Source organism: Panulirus ornatus, chromosome 18 (genome assembly GCF_036320965.1).
Source record: "Panulirus ornatus isolate Po-2019 chromosome 18, ASM3632096v1, whole genome shotgun sequence".
NCBI lineage: Eukaryota > Metazoa > Arthropoda > Malacostraca > Decapoda > Palinuridae > Panulirus > Panulirus ornatus.
Genome location: NC_092241.1, coordinates 56,896,065 through 56,912,943, shown reverse-complemented (window position 1 = coordinate 56,912,943; position 16,879 = coordinate 56,896,065). Strand labels below are relative to the sequence as shown.

Sequence of the window (16,879 nt, the reverse complement as noted above, 5' to 3'; positions counted from 1 at the left end):
ATAACGCCTCGTACAGCGAGGAGGATGTGGCTTTATCTCCTGTCTTTTTTCCTGCCACCATAACCTTTACCACTTCAAGACTCGGGATCGACAAACACTGGCATTTAATGAGGCGTTTACTTTCATCGTACCGTGTCAGCTATGTTAGAAATGAGAGCAAAACTCTCTCTCTCTCTCTCTCTCTCTCTCTCTCTCTCTCTCTCTCTCTCTCTCTCTCTCTCTCTCTCTCTCTCTACGGATCTGCGCTAAATCTAACCCAAAAAGAAAGTTTAATTTCTTTTTTATGTGACTTTTCAACCATGACATGATATCTTCCAGGAATAAAAAACAACGGGTCATAGTTTCTCCAGTTAAAGTATCGTGGTGATGTTCATCACAAGATTCTCCGAAATTACAAGTTATCCGGAGATCTATCTATCTGTCCGGATATCAGTACAGGAAGCACATTGTTGTGGGAGGAGGAGGAGGAGTAGGATCGGCGGCCATTGTGTGGTAACGCATCCGCTCGCGTTCGTGTGGCACAGACGCCTCGAGCCAGTTGCTCTTACGTTGATGACGTTTACACAGCAACGGACGCCTTTGCTTCATCGTGCCATAGTTTCCATTTCTGTCTATGTATCATCCTTATTCTTTCTAACAGCGTAACCTATTCTTAAAGCGACAACTTATTAGGTTTGAGTGAGCGAAGGTGTCCAGCTTTGTTGATTTTAAACAATTGGCGGATTTGGACGTCTCCATCTAACTACAATAATTAATACAATTATGAAAAGTTTCTTATTCATGAACGACTTTGAAAATAAAGAGTAAACTCTCGTACATAAGGGGCCACATGAAAGCCAGGACTTACATAAGAATAAATAAAATAAAATAAAATGTGAAGACATTACGTTCATGGCATCACTTCAGGAAAATATGGCCACTTTTTTCGCATCAATAAATCCGGACTTCCGCCCCTCCCCCATGGCTCACCCCCACAAGTAAATCCTCCTAACTCCAGTTCTCTACAAGTAAATAATAACATTTTCTAAACCAACTAAAGAGGAAATTATTCCAATTTCTAAGAGAAGGTACAACTGGCAAAAAAGTGGTACTTTCTTATTTGTTACAAACGCACATAGAAAAGCATGGAGATGATGTCTCTGTCTCCCTGTAACTTATATCCTCCATTAAAAAGATAAAGAAATACAGTATAAGAGTGTGACCCATCTATCAGGCAACATCAATATAACCAAACTTTTCCTATTTTGTTTTATGTGTTGTTGTTATGAAACATCTAAAATGATTACAACAGGCCTTTTGTAGTGTTCTTAATGTTTATTTTTAAAGTTAACAATTTCATCCACACAAGATGAGTGTTCCACAAATGTCTACAAGTCTGGTCACAGCTGTTCACGTTCTGTATGAAGTCTGTTGGGGATGAGAGAGCTTGGGAATTGAGTCAGTTTTTGTTCGCTGATGATACAGCGCTAGTGGCTGATTTATGTGAGAAACTGCAGAAGCTGGTGACTGAGTTTGGTAAAGTGTGTGAAAGAAGAAAGTTAAGAGTAAATGTGAATAAGAGCAAGGTTATTAGGTACAGTAGGGTTGAGGGTCAAGTCAATTGGGAGGTGAGTTTGAATGGAGAAAAACTGGAGGAAGTGAAGTGTTTTAGATATCTGGGAGTGGATCTGGCAGCGGATGGAACCATGGAAGCGGAAGTGGATCATAGGGTGGGGGAGGGGGCGAAAATTCTGGGAGCCTTGAAGAATGTGTGGAAGTCGAGAACATTATCTCGGAAAGCAAAGATGGGTATGTTTGAAGGAATAGTGGTTCCAACAATGTTGTATGGTTGCGAGGCGTGGGCTATGGATAGAGTTTTGCGCAGGAGGATGGATGTGCTGGAAATGAGATGTTTGAGGACAATGTGTGGTGTGAGGTGGTTTGATCGAGTAAGTAACGTAAGGGTAAGAGAGATGTGTGGAAATAAAAAGAGCGTGGTTGAGAGAGCAGAAGAGGGGGTTTTTAAAAAGGTTTGGCACATGGAAGAATGAGGGGAGGAAAAAATTGAACCCAAAAGGAAAATATGTGTTTTTAGGTGGAGGGAACGAGGAGAAGAGGGAGACCAAATTGGAGGTGGAAAGATGGAGTGAAAAAGATTTTTTTGTGACCCGGGGCCCGAACATGCAGGGGGGGGTGAAAGGAGGGCAAGGAATTTGAGTAATTGGAGGGGATTTTGGTTTTACCGGGGGTTTAGTGCTGTCAGTGGATTTAATCAGGGCATGTGAAGCGTCTGGGGTTTAAAAAAAAGGAAAGCTGGGGTAGGTATGTATAGTTGCGTGTTTTGGATGTATGTATTTTAATGTGTTTTGGGGGGGGGGGGGGGGGGGCCCTTTCTTTGTCTGTTTCCTTGCGCTTTCCTCGCAAACGCGGGGACGCAACAAAGCAAAAAAAAAAAAAAAAAAAAAAAATATATTTTATAAAAAATATATATATAATTTATTTTATTTTATATATATATTATTTATTTTTTTATATTTTGCTTTGGGCGCTGTCTCCCGCGACATAATTTATAATATATATTATAAAAAATATATTATATTATATATAAAATTTTTATTATATTTTATATATATATAATAATATATATATATAAAAAATATTTATATTTTATATAATATATATATTTAATATATATATAATTTTTATATATATTTTTTATCTTTTTCTTTTTCTTTCAAACTATTTTCCCCTTTCCCGCGTTAGCGGGTAGCATTAAAACAGAGAACTGGGCCTTTGAGGGAATATCCTCACCTGGCCCCCCTTTTCTGTTCCTTCCTTTGGAAAAAATTTTAAAAAAAGATAATGAGAGGGGAGGATTTTGCCCCCCCCTCCCTCCCCTTTTAGTCGCCTTCTACGGGCACGCAGGGGAAAACGTGGGGAAAATATTTTTCTCCCCTATCCCCCGGGAAAAATATAAAATATATTATATTTTATATATATATTATAAAATATATATTATATATATATAAAATATATATTTTTTTTTTTTTTAAAATTTTATTTTTTTTTTTACTTTTCCTTTCTTTCCCGGCGGGTTTTTCGAGGTTTTGGGGCCCCAAAGGGAAAAAGACGAAAGAAAAGGCCCAAACCCCCCCCATCACATGTATATAAAAAGTTTCCCCAACGAAAAAAACAACCTGCACAGGGGTTTTTATGGTTTACCCCAGGGCGCTTCCCCCATTTCCTTTATTCAAATCCACTGACAGCACGTCGACCCCGGTATACCACATCGTTCCAATTCACTCTATTCCTTGCCCGCCTTTCACCCTCCTGCATGTTCAGGCCCCGATCACTCAAAATCTTTTTCACTCCATCTTTCCACCTCCAATTTGGTCTCCCACTTCTCCTCGTTCCCTCCACCTCTGACACATATATCCTCTTGGTCAATCTTTCCTCACTCATTCTCCATGTGACCAAACCATTTAAAACATCCTTTTCTGCTCTCTCAACCACATTCTTTTTATTACCACACATCTCTCTTACCCTATTATTACTTACTCGATCAATCCACCTCACACCACATATTGTCCTCAAACATCTCATTTCCAGCACATCCACCCTCCTGCGCACAACTCTATCCATAGCCCAGGCTTCGCAACCATACAACATTGTTGGAACCACTATTCCTTCAAACATACCCATTTTTGCTTTCTGAGATAATGTTCTCGACTTCTGAACATTCTTCAAGGCTCCCAGAATTTTCGCCCTCTCCCCCACCCTATGATTCACTTCCGCTTCCATGGTTCCATCCGCTGCCAGATCCACTCCCAGATATCTAAAACACTTTACTTCCTCCAGTTTTTCTCCATTCAAACTTACCTCCCAATTGCCTTGACCCTCAACCCTACTGTACCTAATAACCTTGCTCTTATTCACATATACTCTTAACTTTCTTCTTTCACACACTTTACCAAACTTAGTCACCAGCTTCTGCAGTTTCTCATATATATATATATATATATATATATATATATATATATATATATATATATATATATATATATATATATATATATTTCAGATCTCTGCAATGTCCTCGTTGTCTGGAACCAAGACGCCGTTTTCTGTAATCACTGGACCAGTTGAAGGGTAATGATCCATTTGCTCCGACCGTAACTTTTAAAATTCATTAGGGTTCATCTTGGAATTTTCTTCACTAGAAAGTTTTCATACTGACGTTTATTTTGAAGCATGTATTTTAGTTTCTACATGCATTTTTTTTTTTTATAGCATATTCCCTCACGTTGCTTGATGGTCCATTTGAGTTTCTGTATTCTACTTTCTTATGAGCGTTTCTTTACTTTACCACTCCACAACTCTGCTCTCACTCTGGATAACACCGCATACTATGCCAATGGCACACTTGCTCTACTGCTTTGAAAGTTTTACTGAAGCTTTTCCAAACTACGTTCTTGTCGTTTTCATCCAGGGTCTGCCGCACGTCAAGAGCGATGCAAAGATCGTCAACTTTTGACAGTTTAGGATCTGTTATTCTGTCGGAATTATGAAGATGACCAGCACTACGGGCAGTGCTGAAGATATCTCAAAAATAATTTGTCTGTGATCACTCGCACCAAAAATGTCTCCCGCCGGTGGAACCCTCGTTTTCTGCAAAAACTAAATGTCATAAGATCTCATCGCAAGTCGTTTTCTCAGCCAATTGGATTTGGGTATTATCAAGCAAATGTAGATAGAATTCGCGCCCGGAGCCACTGGAAAGGAATTTCCTCCCTGACCTTATTTGCGCCACCCTCAGCTATACCATTAACCACCCTTAGCTATACCATCAGCCACCCTTAGCTATACCATCATTTTACAGGTTTCCCAACTTGTGAGATCCGTACCTCATTCAAATCCTACCACATTAATAGACGAGTTTCTGTTCTCTTCCATTATCGCAAACAGCCTCGTTAGCACCCAGTGGTACAGCTGTTGCGGTGTGAATTCAGTTGTATTTCAGCCACTGTTCTCCTGAACTGGGTGCGTGTGTCGCGGTCGGGGCGCATGGCATGGACGCGAGGCACGCAATAACTGGTTGCTGCTTCCCATAGATTTTGTGTGGAGAACAACTCAACGAGGATTGTCCACTCTGATGATAACGCCTCGTACAGCGAGGAGGATGTGGCTTTATCTCCTGTCTTTTTTCCTGCCACCATAACCTTTACCACTTCAAGACTCGGGATCGACAAACACTGGCATTTAATGAGGCGTTTACTTTCATCGTACCGTGTCAGCTATGTTAGAAATGAGAGCAAAACTCTCTCTCTCTCTCTCTCTCTCTCTCTCTCTCTCTCTCTCTCTCTCTCTCTCTCTCTCTCTCTCTCTCTCTCTCTCTCTCTACGGATCTGCGCTAAATCTAACCCAAAAAGAAAGTTTAATTTCTTTTTTATGTGACTTTTCAACCATGACATGATATCTTCCAGGAATAAAAAACAACGGGTCATAGTTTCTCCAGTTAAAGTATCGTGGTGATGTTCATCACAAGATTCTCCGAAATTACAAGTTATCCGGAGATCTATCTATCTGTCCGGATATCAGTACAGGAAGCACATTGTTGTGGGAGGAGGAGGAGGAGTAGGATCGGCGGCCATTGTGTGGTAACGCATCCGCTCGCGTTCGTGTGGCACAGACGCCTCGAGCCAGTTGCTCTTACGTTGATGACGTTTACACAGCAACGGACGCCTTTGCTTCATCGTGCCATAGTTTCCATTTCTGTCTATGTATCATCCTTATTCTTTCTAACAGCGTAACCTATTCTTAAAGCGACAACTTGTTAGGTTTGAGTGAGCGAAGGTGTCCAGCTCTGTTGATTTTAAACAATTGGCGGATTTGGACGTCTCCATCTAACTACAATAATTAATACAATTATGAAAAGTTTCTTATTCATGAACGACTTTGAAAATAAAGAGTAAACTCTCGTACATAAGGGGCCACATGAAAGCCAGGACTTACATAAGAATAAATAAAATAAAATAAAATGTGAAGACATTACGTTCATGGCATCACTTCAGGAAAATATGGCCACTTTTTTCGCATCAATAAATCCGGACTTCCGCCCCTCCCCCATGGCTCACCCCCACAAGTAAATCCTCCTAACTCCAGTTCTCTACAAGTAAATAATAACATTTTCTAAACCAACTAAAGAGGAAATTATTCCAATTTCTAAGAGAAGGTACAACTGGCAAAAAAGTGGTACTTTCTTATTTGTTACAAACGCACATAGAAAAGCATGGAGATGATGTCTCTGTCTCCCTTTAACTTATATCCTCCATTAAAAAGATAAAGAAATACAGTATAAGAGTGTGACCCATCTATCAGGCAACATCAATATAACCAAACTTTTCCTATTTTGTTTTATGTGTTGTTGTTATGAAACATCTAAAATGATTACAACAGGCCTTTTGTAGTGTTCTTAATGTTTATTTCTAAAGTTAACAATTTCATCCACACAAGATGAGTGTTCCACAAATGTCTACAAGTCTGGTCACAGCTGTTCACGTTCTGTATGAAGTCTGTTGGGGATGAGAGAGCTTGGGAATTGAGTCAGTTTTTGTTCGCTGATGATACAGCGCTGGTGGCTGACTCATGTGAGAAACTGCAGAAGCTGGTGACTGAGTTTGGTAAAGTGTGTGAAAGAAGAAAGTTAAGAGTAAATGTGAATAAGAGCAAGGTTATTAGGTACAGTAGGGTTGAGGGTCAAGTCAATTGGGAGGTGAGTTTGAATGGAGAAAAACTGGAGGAAGTGAAGTGTTTTAGATATCTGGGAGTGGATCTGGCAGCGGATGGAACCATGGAAGCGGAAGTGGATCATAGGGTGGGGGAGGGGGCGAAAATTCTGGGGGCCTTGAAGAATGTGTGGAAGTCGAGAACATTATCTCGGAAAGCAAAAATGGGTATGTTTGAATGAATAGTGGTTCCAACAATTTTGTATGGTTGCGAGGCGTGGGCTATGGATAGAGTTGTGCGCAGGAGGGTGGATGTGCTGGAAATGATATGTTTGAGGACAATGTGTGGTGTGAGGTGGTTTGATCGAGTAAGTAACGTAAGGGTAAGAGAGATGTATGGAAATAAAAAGAGCGTGGTTGAGAGAGCAGAAGAGGGTGTTTTGAAATGGTTTGGGCACATGGAGAGAATGAGTGAGGAAAGATTGACCAAGAGGATATATGTGTCGGAGGTGGAGGGAACGAGGAGAAGAGGGAGACCAAATTGGAGGTGGAAAGATGGAGTGAAAAAGATTTTGTGTGATCGGGGCCTGAACATGCAGGAGGGTGAAAGGAGGGCAAGGAATAGAGTGAATTGGAGCGATGTGGTATACCGGGGTTGACGTGCTGTCAGTGGATTGAATCAGGGCATGTGAAGCGTCTGGGGTAAACCATGGAAAGCTGTGTAGGTATGTATAGTTGCGTGTGTGGATGTATGTATATACATGTGTATGGGGGTGGGTTGGGCCATTTCTTTCGTCTGTTTCCTTGCGCTACCTCGCAAACGCGGGAGACAGCGACAAATCAAAAAAAAAAAATATATATATATATATATATATATATATATATATATATATATATATATATATATATATATATTATTTATTTATTATATTTTGCTTTGTCGCTGTCTCCCGCGACATAATTATATATATATATATCTTTTCTTTCTTTCATACTATTCGCCATTTCCCGCATTAGCGAGGTAGCGTTAAGAACAGAGGACTGGGCCTTTGAGGGATTATCCTCACTTGGCCCCCTTCTCTGTTCCTTCTTTTGGAAAAAAAAAAAAAAAAAAAAAAAAAAAAAAAAAAAAAAAAAATGAGAGGGGAGGATTTCCAGCCACCCGCTCCCTTCCCTTTTAGTCGCCTTCTACGACACGCAGGGAATACGTGGGAAGTATTCTTTCTCCCCTATCCCCAGGGATAATATATATATATATATATATATATATCAAACGCGGGAGACAGCGACAAAGTATAAAAAAATATATATATATATATATATATATATATATATATATATATATATATATATATATATATATATATATATATATATATATATATATATTTTTTTTATACTTTGTCGCTGTCTCCCGCGTTTGCGAGGTAGCGCAAGGAAACAGACGAAAGAAATGGCCCAACCCCCCCCATACACATGTATATACATACGTCCACACACGCAAATATACATACCTACTTAGCTTTCCATGGTTTACCCCAGACGCCCCACATGCCCTGCTTCAATCCACTGACAGCACGTCAACCCCGGTATACCACATCGCTCCAATTCACTCTATTCCTTGCCCTCCTTTCACCCTCCTGCATGTTCAGGCCCCGATCACACAAAATCTTTTTCACTCCATCTTTCCACCTCCAATTTGGTCTCCCTCTTCTCCTCGTTCCCTCCACCTCCGACACATATATCCTCTTGGTCAATCTTTCCTCACTCATTCTCTCCATGTGCCCAAACCACTTCAAAACACCCTCTTCTGCTCTCTCAACCACGCTCTTTTTATTTCCACACATCTCTCTTACCCTTACGTTACTCACTCGATCAAACCACCTCACACCACACATTGTCCTCAAACATCTCATTTCCAGCACATCCACCCTCCTGCGCACAACTCTATCCATAGCCCACGCCTCGCAACCATACAACATTGTTGGAACCACTATTCCTTCAAACATACCCATTTTTGCTTTCCGAGATAATGTTCTCGACTTCCACACATTCTTCAAGGCCCCCAGAATTTTCGCCCCCTCCCCCACCCTATGATCCACTTCCGCTTCCATGGTTCCATCCGCTGCCAGATCCACTCCCAGATATCTAAAACACTTCACTTCCTCCAGTTTTTCTCCATTCAAACTCACCTCCCAATTGACTTGACCCTCAACCCTACTGTACCTAATAACCTTGCTCTTATTCACATTTACTCTTAACTTTCTTCTTCCACACACTTTACCAAACTCAGTCACCAGCTTCTGCAGTTTCTCACATGAATCAGCCACCAGCGCTGTATCATCAGCGAACAACAACTGACTCACTTCCCAAGCTCTCTCATCCCCAACAGACTTCATACTTGCCCCTCTTTCCAAAACTCTTGCATTTACCTCCCTAACAACCCCATCCATAAACAAATTAAACAACCATGGAGACATCACACACCCCTGCCGCAAACCTACATTCACTGTGAACCAATCACTTTCCTCTCTTCATACACGTACACATGCCTTACATCCTCGATAAAAACTTTTCACTGCTTCTAACAACTTTCCTCCCACACCATATATTCTTAATACCTTCCACAGAGCATCTCTATCAACTCTATCATATGCCTTCTCCAGATCCATAAATGCTACATACAAATCCATTTGCTTTTCTAAGTATTTCTCACATACATTCTTCAAAGCAAACACCTGATCCACACATCCTCTACCACTACTGAAACCACACTGCTCTTCCCCAATCTGATGCTCTGTACATGCCTTCACCCTCTCAATCAATACCCTCCCATATAATTTACCAGGAATACTCAACAAACTTATACCTCTGTAATTTGAGCACTCACTCTTATCCCCTTTGCCTTTGTACAATGGCACTATGCACGCATTCCGCCAATCCTCAGGCACCTCACCATGAGTCATACATACAATAAATAACCTTACCAACCAGTCAACAATACAGTCACCCCCTTTTTTAATAAATTCCACTGCAATACCATCCAAACCTGCTGCCTTGCCGGCTTTCATCTTCCGCAAAGCTTTCACTACCTCTTCTCTGTTTACCAAATCATTTTCCCTAACCCTCTCACTTTGCACACCATATATATCTTTTTCTTTTCTTTCAAACTATTCACCATTTCCCGCGTTAGCGAGGTAGCATTAAGAACAGAGAACTGGGCCTTTGAGGGAATATCCTCACCTGGCCCCCTTCTCTGTTCCTTCCTTTGGAAAATTAAAAAGAGATAATGAGAGGGGAGGATTTCTAGCCCCCCGCTCCCTCCCCTTTTATTCGCCTTCTACGACACGCAGGGAATACGTGGGAAGTATTATTTCTCCCCTATCCCCAGGGATATATATATATATATATATATATATATATATATATATATATATATATATATATATATATATATATATATATATATATTCTTTTTTCTTTCTTTTATACTATTCGCCATTTCCCGCATTAGCGAGGTAGCATTAAGAACAGAGGACTAAGCCTTTGAGGGAATATCCTCATTTGGCCCCCTTCTCTGTTCCTTCTTTTAGAAAATCAAAAATGAGAGGAGAGGATTTCCAGCCTTCCGCTCCCTCCCCTTTTAGTCGCCTTCTACGACACGCAGGGAATACGTGGGAAGTATTCTTTCTCCCCTATCCCCAAGGATAATATATATATATATATATATATGTATATATATATATATATATATATATATATATATATATATATATATATATATATATATATATATATATATATATATTATCCCGGAAAGCAAAAATGGGTATGTTTGGAGGAATAGTGGTTCCAACAATGTTGTATGGTTGCGAGGCGTGGGCTATGGATAGAGTTGTGCGCAGGAGGATGGATGTGCTGGAAATGAGATGTTTGAGGACAATGTGTGGTGTGAGGTGGTTTGATCGAGTGAGTAACGTAAGGGTAAGAGAGATGTGTGGAAATAAAAAGAGCGTGGTTGAGAGAGCAGAAGAGGATGTTTTGAAGTGGTTTGGGCACATGGAGAGAATGAGTGAGGAAAGATTGACCAAGAGGATATATGTGTCGGAGGTGGAGGGAACGAGGAGAAGAGGGAGACCAAATTGGAGGTGGAAAGATGGAGTGAAAAAGATTTTGTGTGATCGGGGCCTGAACATGCAGGAGGGTGAAAGGAGGGCAAGGAATAGAGTGAATTGGAGCGATGTGGTATACCGGGGTTGATGTGCTGTCAGTGGATTGAATCAGGGCATGTGAAGCGTCTGGGGTAAACCATGGAAAGCTGTGTAGGTATGTATATTTGCGTGTGTGGACGTATGTATATACATGTGTATGGGGGGGGGGGGGGCCATTTCTTTCGTCTGTTTCCTTGCGCTACCTCGCAAACGCGGGAGACAGCAACAAAGTATAATAAAAAAAAAAAAATATATATATATATTCCTATGAGTTTGCCAGGTGTATATCTCAAGGCGTTTTCGCTCATGACCGTTGAACGATATATTCATACATACACCTGACACTTTCGTTTATATTTTCCTCAACATTTGTATTATATGTAAATTAAACAAACTAAAACGAAGACAATACAAAATCTGAAATCTCTTTCGGTTTCTCGGGCAATATTTTGCTTTTTTTGTATAAACAAAGATACGACAGAAAAAAAAAAATATATATATATATATATATATATATATATATATATATACATATATATATATATATATATATATATATATATATATATATATATATATATATATATTGAAGCGTCCTTACCTTCTTAATTATGTACAACTGTGTAATTATCAATTAAATTGGAGCTACTACGTTATTCTGATCACACCAGGATGCACAGACATGACACTTGACGCTTGCCTAACCTCATGCACGATCCGTACAAACTGCGTCCCTGACATCCGGATTGACCGAATGAAATCCGGATGGGGGGGGGGGGGGGGAGAACACCATAGACTGAGGAGACCCATTGCATTCATTTCCCTCATCGCCCCCCCCCCCCCTCCGGTCCACGAACGAATCATATAACATCCTTGATGTAGACCCAGCTCAACCAGGAACCATTCAACATTCTCCCTTCCTTCTCGCACACACGTCACACTCTCATGCATTTAGTAACTTTCCATTTACATCATGTCCTCGTACTGCCTTCCCACAAGGCCTTTATACCAACCTTATCATTATCGCTTTTTTTTTTTCCCCCAGATCCATAAGTGACACATACAAGTCACTCTTTTTATCAAATAATTTCTTACCCAACTTCATGCAAGCAAACACCAGATCCGCACATCCTCGACCACAGTTAGAACCATCCATATCTTACATTCTCTAATACAATCCACCACGAACACTTCTGTAGTTCTAACAACATTCACTGTTTGGTTGCCTCTCACCTTTCTACAACAGCACCACTACACAGCCATTTTCGCCAATGCTCAGGCACCTCAAATTATCATGATTATTATAATCATTGTAGTGATCGTATTCATTCCCTTTGCTATTTTTTTCTTTTAATTTTTTCCATATGGCGGATATCTCAGTAAAGCATTTATGCAACTGACATTATCATTTTGGTGTGTTTTGCTTCTAACAACACCTCAAGACGTTATTCAATGAAAAGTCATCTAATTTTTCGAATTATCTCATTTATCGAAACTTTTTCGAGTCATTCTGCAACATATTGTGTGTTACGGCCAGCGTTACATGGTAGAGAACGTTACGGAAGATATAAATGCGTTACATCATTATTTGTGACCATCAATTATACTGCAATACTTCAAAACATTCATGATTTACATATGCAAATTACTATCATGGGGCTACGTGAGAAAAGAGCAAAGTTTAAATCAGTAAAATCATTATCAGAATCTGTGAATCGCAACGTAAGTGACAGTTGTTTTTGTTATATGTCATGTGACTTAGAAGGGGACGTTACGGAGAATATGAATGTCACATAAACATCGGTGAACGGAATTTGCTGGCGTCATAAATGCTCCATAAAAAGAACTGAAGTGAGTCATTCATTCCTGACGGGAGTTAGATTCCGCCTCAGACGTCACTTATCAAAGAAAACGAGATTTTAAGTATATTTTGCTTTAGAGAAAATAAATGATTATAGGGTACGCTTAAGAAAACTGGTGTATTTCTAATATTTTTCACTGGTGTATTTCTAATATTTTTCACTGTATGTATATCTGTCATATAATCACAACATCCCCACCTTTAATGCACAGGCTCACATAGATCTTAGATGTCTCTTGGAAAGAGATGAATACAATGGAGAGAGAGAGAGAGAGAGAGAGAGAGAGAGAGAGAGAGAGAGAGAGAGAGAGAGAGAGAGAGAGAGAGAGAGAGAGAGAGCGTGCCATATGTTGCATCTCACCTGTGTTGTGATGACCAAGTGCAGCAGCTACAATGTGTTGCATCTACCATGTGTTGTAATCACGTGTTGCAGGTACTTGTGTTGCAACCACCAAGTGTTGATCCTACTACATATATCTTCTACCACGTGATGCAACTACTATGTGTTGCAAGTATCACGTGATGCAAGCAACATGTGTTGCAACTACTACATGTTGAATCCACCATGTGCAGCAACTCTCACATATTGCAGCTATATGTTGCAACTAACACGTGTGCAACTATCATGTGTTGCAATTACAATGTGTTGCAATTACCACACACTGCACCTGCCATGTGTTGGAACCATAAGTGTTGCAACTACCGTGCGTTCCAATCAACCAATTGTTGCAGGTACTATGTGTTGCAACTAACATATTATTGAAGTTACCACGTGTTGCAAACGTCTTAAGTTGCACCTACCACGTGTTGCAAACGTCATATGTTGCAGCTACCACGTGTTGCAAACGTCATATGTTGCACCTACCACGTGTTGCAAACGTCATATGTTGCACCTACCACGTGTTGCAAACGTCATATGTTGCAGCTACCACGTGTTGCAAACGTCATATGTTGCAGCTACCAGGTGTTGAAAGTACCAAGTGTTGCAGCTACCTCGGTGCAATTACCATGTATTGCAGTTGCTATGTGTTGCAGTTACCGTGTGCTAAAATTGCTGTGGGTTAATTGAAGTCATTTCTGTGGAATTTGTAGAGTAAACTGTTTACATTAAATGGCTAAACTGATGTCCAGACTGGAGGGAATGTTTTCACAATAGAATAAAGCGCTTTCATAACGTCTTAAGTCCGATTTCCAGACCTTCCAGGTTGACTTCCACTTCCCCTTCCAGAAGACCCCAGGAGCTGGACCACCGCACGCAACGACAAGGTCTCAGGTTTTGGTCTTATGGTATCATTAATGGACTAGTTTGGCAAGCACGGCTATGTTTTCGCGCCAAATGTTGCCAACAGATCTGCGCCAGGGAGGCGATACCGCCACCCGAATGACAATAACATCTTACACACATATATATATATATATATATATATATATATATATATATATATATATATATATATATATATATATATATATATATCTGTGGAAGGTATTAAGAATATATGGTGTGGGAGGCAAGTTGTTAGAAGCAGTGAAAAGTTTTTATCGAGGATGTAAGGCATGTGTACGTGTAGAAAGAGAGGAAAGTGATTGGTTCTCAGTGAATGTAGGTTTGCGGCAGGGGTGTGTGATGTCGCCATGGTTGTTTAATTTGTTTATGGATGGGGTTGTTAGGGAGGTGAATGCAAGAGTTTTGGAAAGAGGGGCAGGTATGAAGTCTGTTGGGGATAAGAGAGCTTGGGAAGTGAGTCAGTTGTTGTTCGCTGATGATACAGCGCTGGTGGCTGATTCATGTGAGAAACTGCAGAAGCTGGTGACTGAGTTTGGTAAAGTGTGTGAAAGAAGAAAGTTAAGAGTAGATGTGAATAAGAGCAAGGTAATCAGGTACAGTAGGGTTGAGGGTCAAGTCAATTGGGAGGTAAGTTTGAATGGAGAAAAACTGGAGGAAGTAAAGTGTTTTAGATATCTGGGAGTGGATCTGGCAGCGGATGGAACCATGGAAGCGGAAATGGATCATAGGGTGGGGGAGGGGGCGAAAATCCTGGGAGCCTTGAAGAATGTGTGGAAGTCGAGAACATTATCTCGGAAGGCAAAAATGGGTATGTTTGAAGGGATAGTGGTTCCAACAATGTTGTATGGTTGCGAGGCCTGGGCTATGGATAGAGTTGTGCGCAGGAGGATGGATGTGCTGGAAATGAGATGTTTGAGGACAATGTGTGGTGTGAGGTGGTTTGATCGAGTAAGTAACGTAAGGGTAAGAGAGATGTGTGGAAATAAAAAGAGCGTGGTTGAGAGAGCAGAAGAGGGTGTTTTGAAATGGTTTGGGCACATGGAGAGAATGAGTGAGGAAAGATTGACCAAGAGGATATATGTGTCGGAGGTGGAGGGAACGAGGAGAAGTGGGAGACCAAATTGGAGGTGGAAAGATGGAGTGAAAAAGATTTTGTGTGATCGACGCCTGAACATGCAGGAGGGTGAAAGGAGGACAAGGAATAGAGTGAATTGGATCGATGTGGTACACCGGGGTTGACGTGCTGTCAGTGGATTGAATCAGGGCATGTGAAGCGTCTGGGGTAAAGCATGGAAAGCTGTGTAGGTATGTATATTTGCGTGTGTGGACGTATGCATATACATGTGTATGGGGGTGGGTTGGGCCATTTCTTTCGTCTGTTTCCTTGCGCTACCTCGCAAACGCGGGAGACAGCGACAAAGCAAAAAAAAAAAAAAGAATTATATATATATATATATATATATATATATATATATATATATATATATATATACATATATATATATATATATATATATATATATATATATATTATCCCTGGGGGTAGGGGAGAAAGAATACTTCCCACGTATTCCCTGCGTGTCGTAGAAGGCGACTAATAGGGGAGGGAGCGGGGGGCTGGAAATCCTCCCCTCTCGTTTTTTTTTTTTTTTCCTATTTTCCAAAAGAAGGAACAGAGAAGGGGGACAGGTGAGGATATTCCCTCAAAGACCCAGTCCTCTGTTCTTAACGCTACCTCGCTAACGCGGGAAATGGCGAATAGTTTGAAAAAACTATATATATATATATATATATATATATATATATATATATATATATATATATATATATATATATATATGAGGAGAACGATTTTTTACGAAACTTTCTTTTCAAATCAGGTTTTGATGAAAATACGAATACAAAATAGGGTGTTTCTTTCATGATTATATAGGAAGGAATTGTACCCCCCTGCAGCTAACAGACGCACGCGTTGTATAGAAATAGATGATAAATAATGCTGGACAGATTGGAAATGTCTTACTTACCAAATCCATTTGTAGATACCATCTCTCAAACAAGGTCGAAGATATTTTTTCCCACTAGTTCAAAGGCCCTCATGAAAGTCTGGCAATATTTTCTGATAGTCTAAGCGAGTTTTCCATATCTTCTGATATTCTTTATCTTTTACGGAGCAGCCTCTTACGTTCGTCTGTCACAAAGTTAACGCAAACTATCTCTCTGTACTATCACTGTTCTGTGGCCACTCTTTCCTGCCTGCTTGCTTGCTCCAGCAGGATAACCACAGTCTGGACGTGTTGTGATGATGACGTGGACTCGAACCCTGGGAATACTAAGAAGCGTAACACAGGGAGACCGACCTGTCGGCACCACAACGAGAGAATTCTCGTTGGCTATTTACACAAAGTAAAATGGTTCTCGCAATGATGTAAATATTATCAATGTACACAATATAATGAAACTAATTCGCTGTATGAAAACTGAATATAATGAATATAATCCATTACAAATTAATTCAATGTCTCCCTGGCTATTCGCCTACAAACATATACAAACAACTGTGCTGTGCGAGCAAGAACGACTCCGCCAGGCGGACAGCCAACATTCCTTCTACTTTCCCTGTGTTTTCATTTCTAATCTTTATATTTCGTTTATTCTTCTTTCGTTACCTAACAATCTTAATCTCTTACGATACACATAATTTCATCTCTTACTTAACATAAACAAGAAGGGTTGTATAATGGAGCGAGGGCGTGCGTGTGTCTATGGTCTTGGATTCAACTTGAACACCTAAAGAAGGAATTGAAGATGATGT

General features: G+C 40.2%; 1 protein-coding gene across 1 annotated transcript in view; it reads right to left on the bottom strand.

The window, feature by feature from the left end:
• LOC139755138 (uncharacterized) overlaps window positions 1-16,308 on the bottom strand; it is a 56,639-nt gene extending 40,331 nt beyond the window's left edge. The window contains exon 1 of the mRNA XM_071673279.1: window positions 16,092-16,308. The gene's annotated coding sequence lies outside the window, so the exon portion shown is untranslated. The remainder of the gene's footprint in view (window positions 1-16,091) is intronic.
• Window positions 16,309-16,879: the final 571 nt, after the last annotated feature.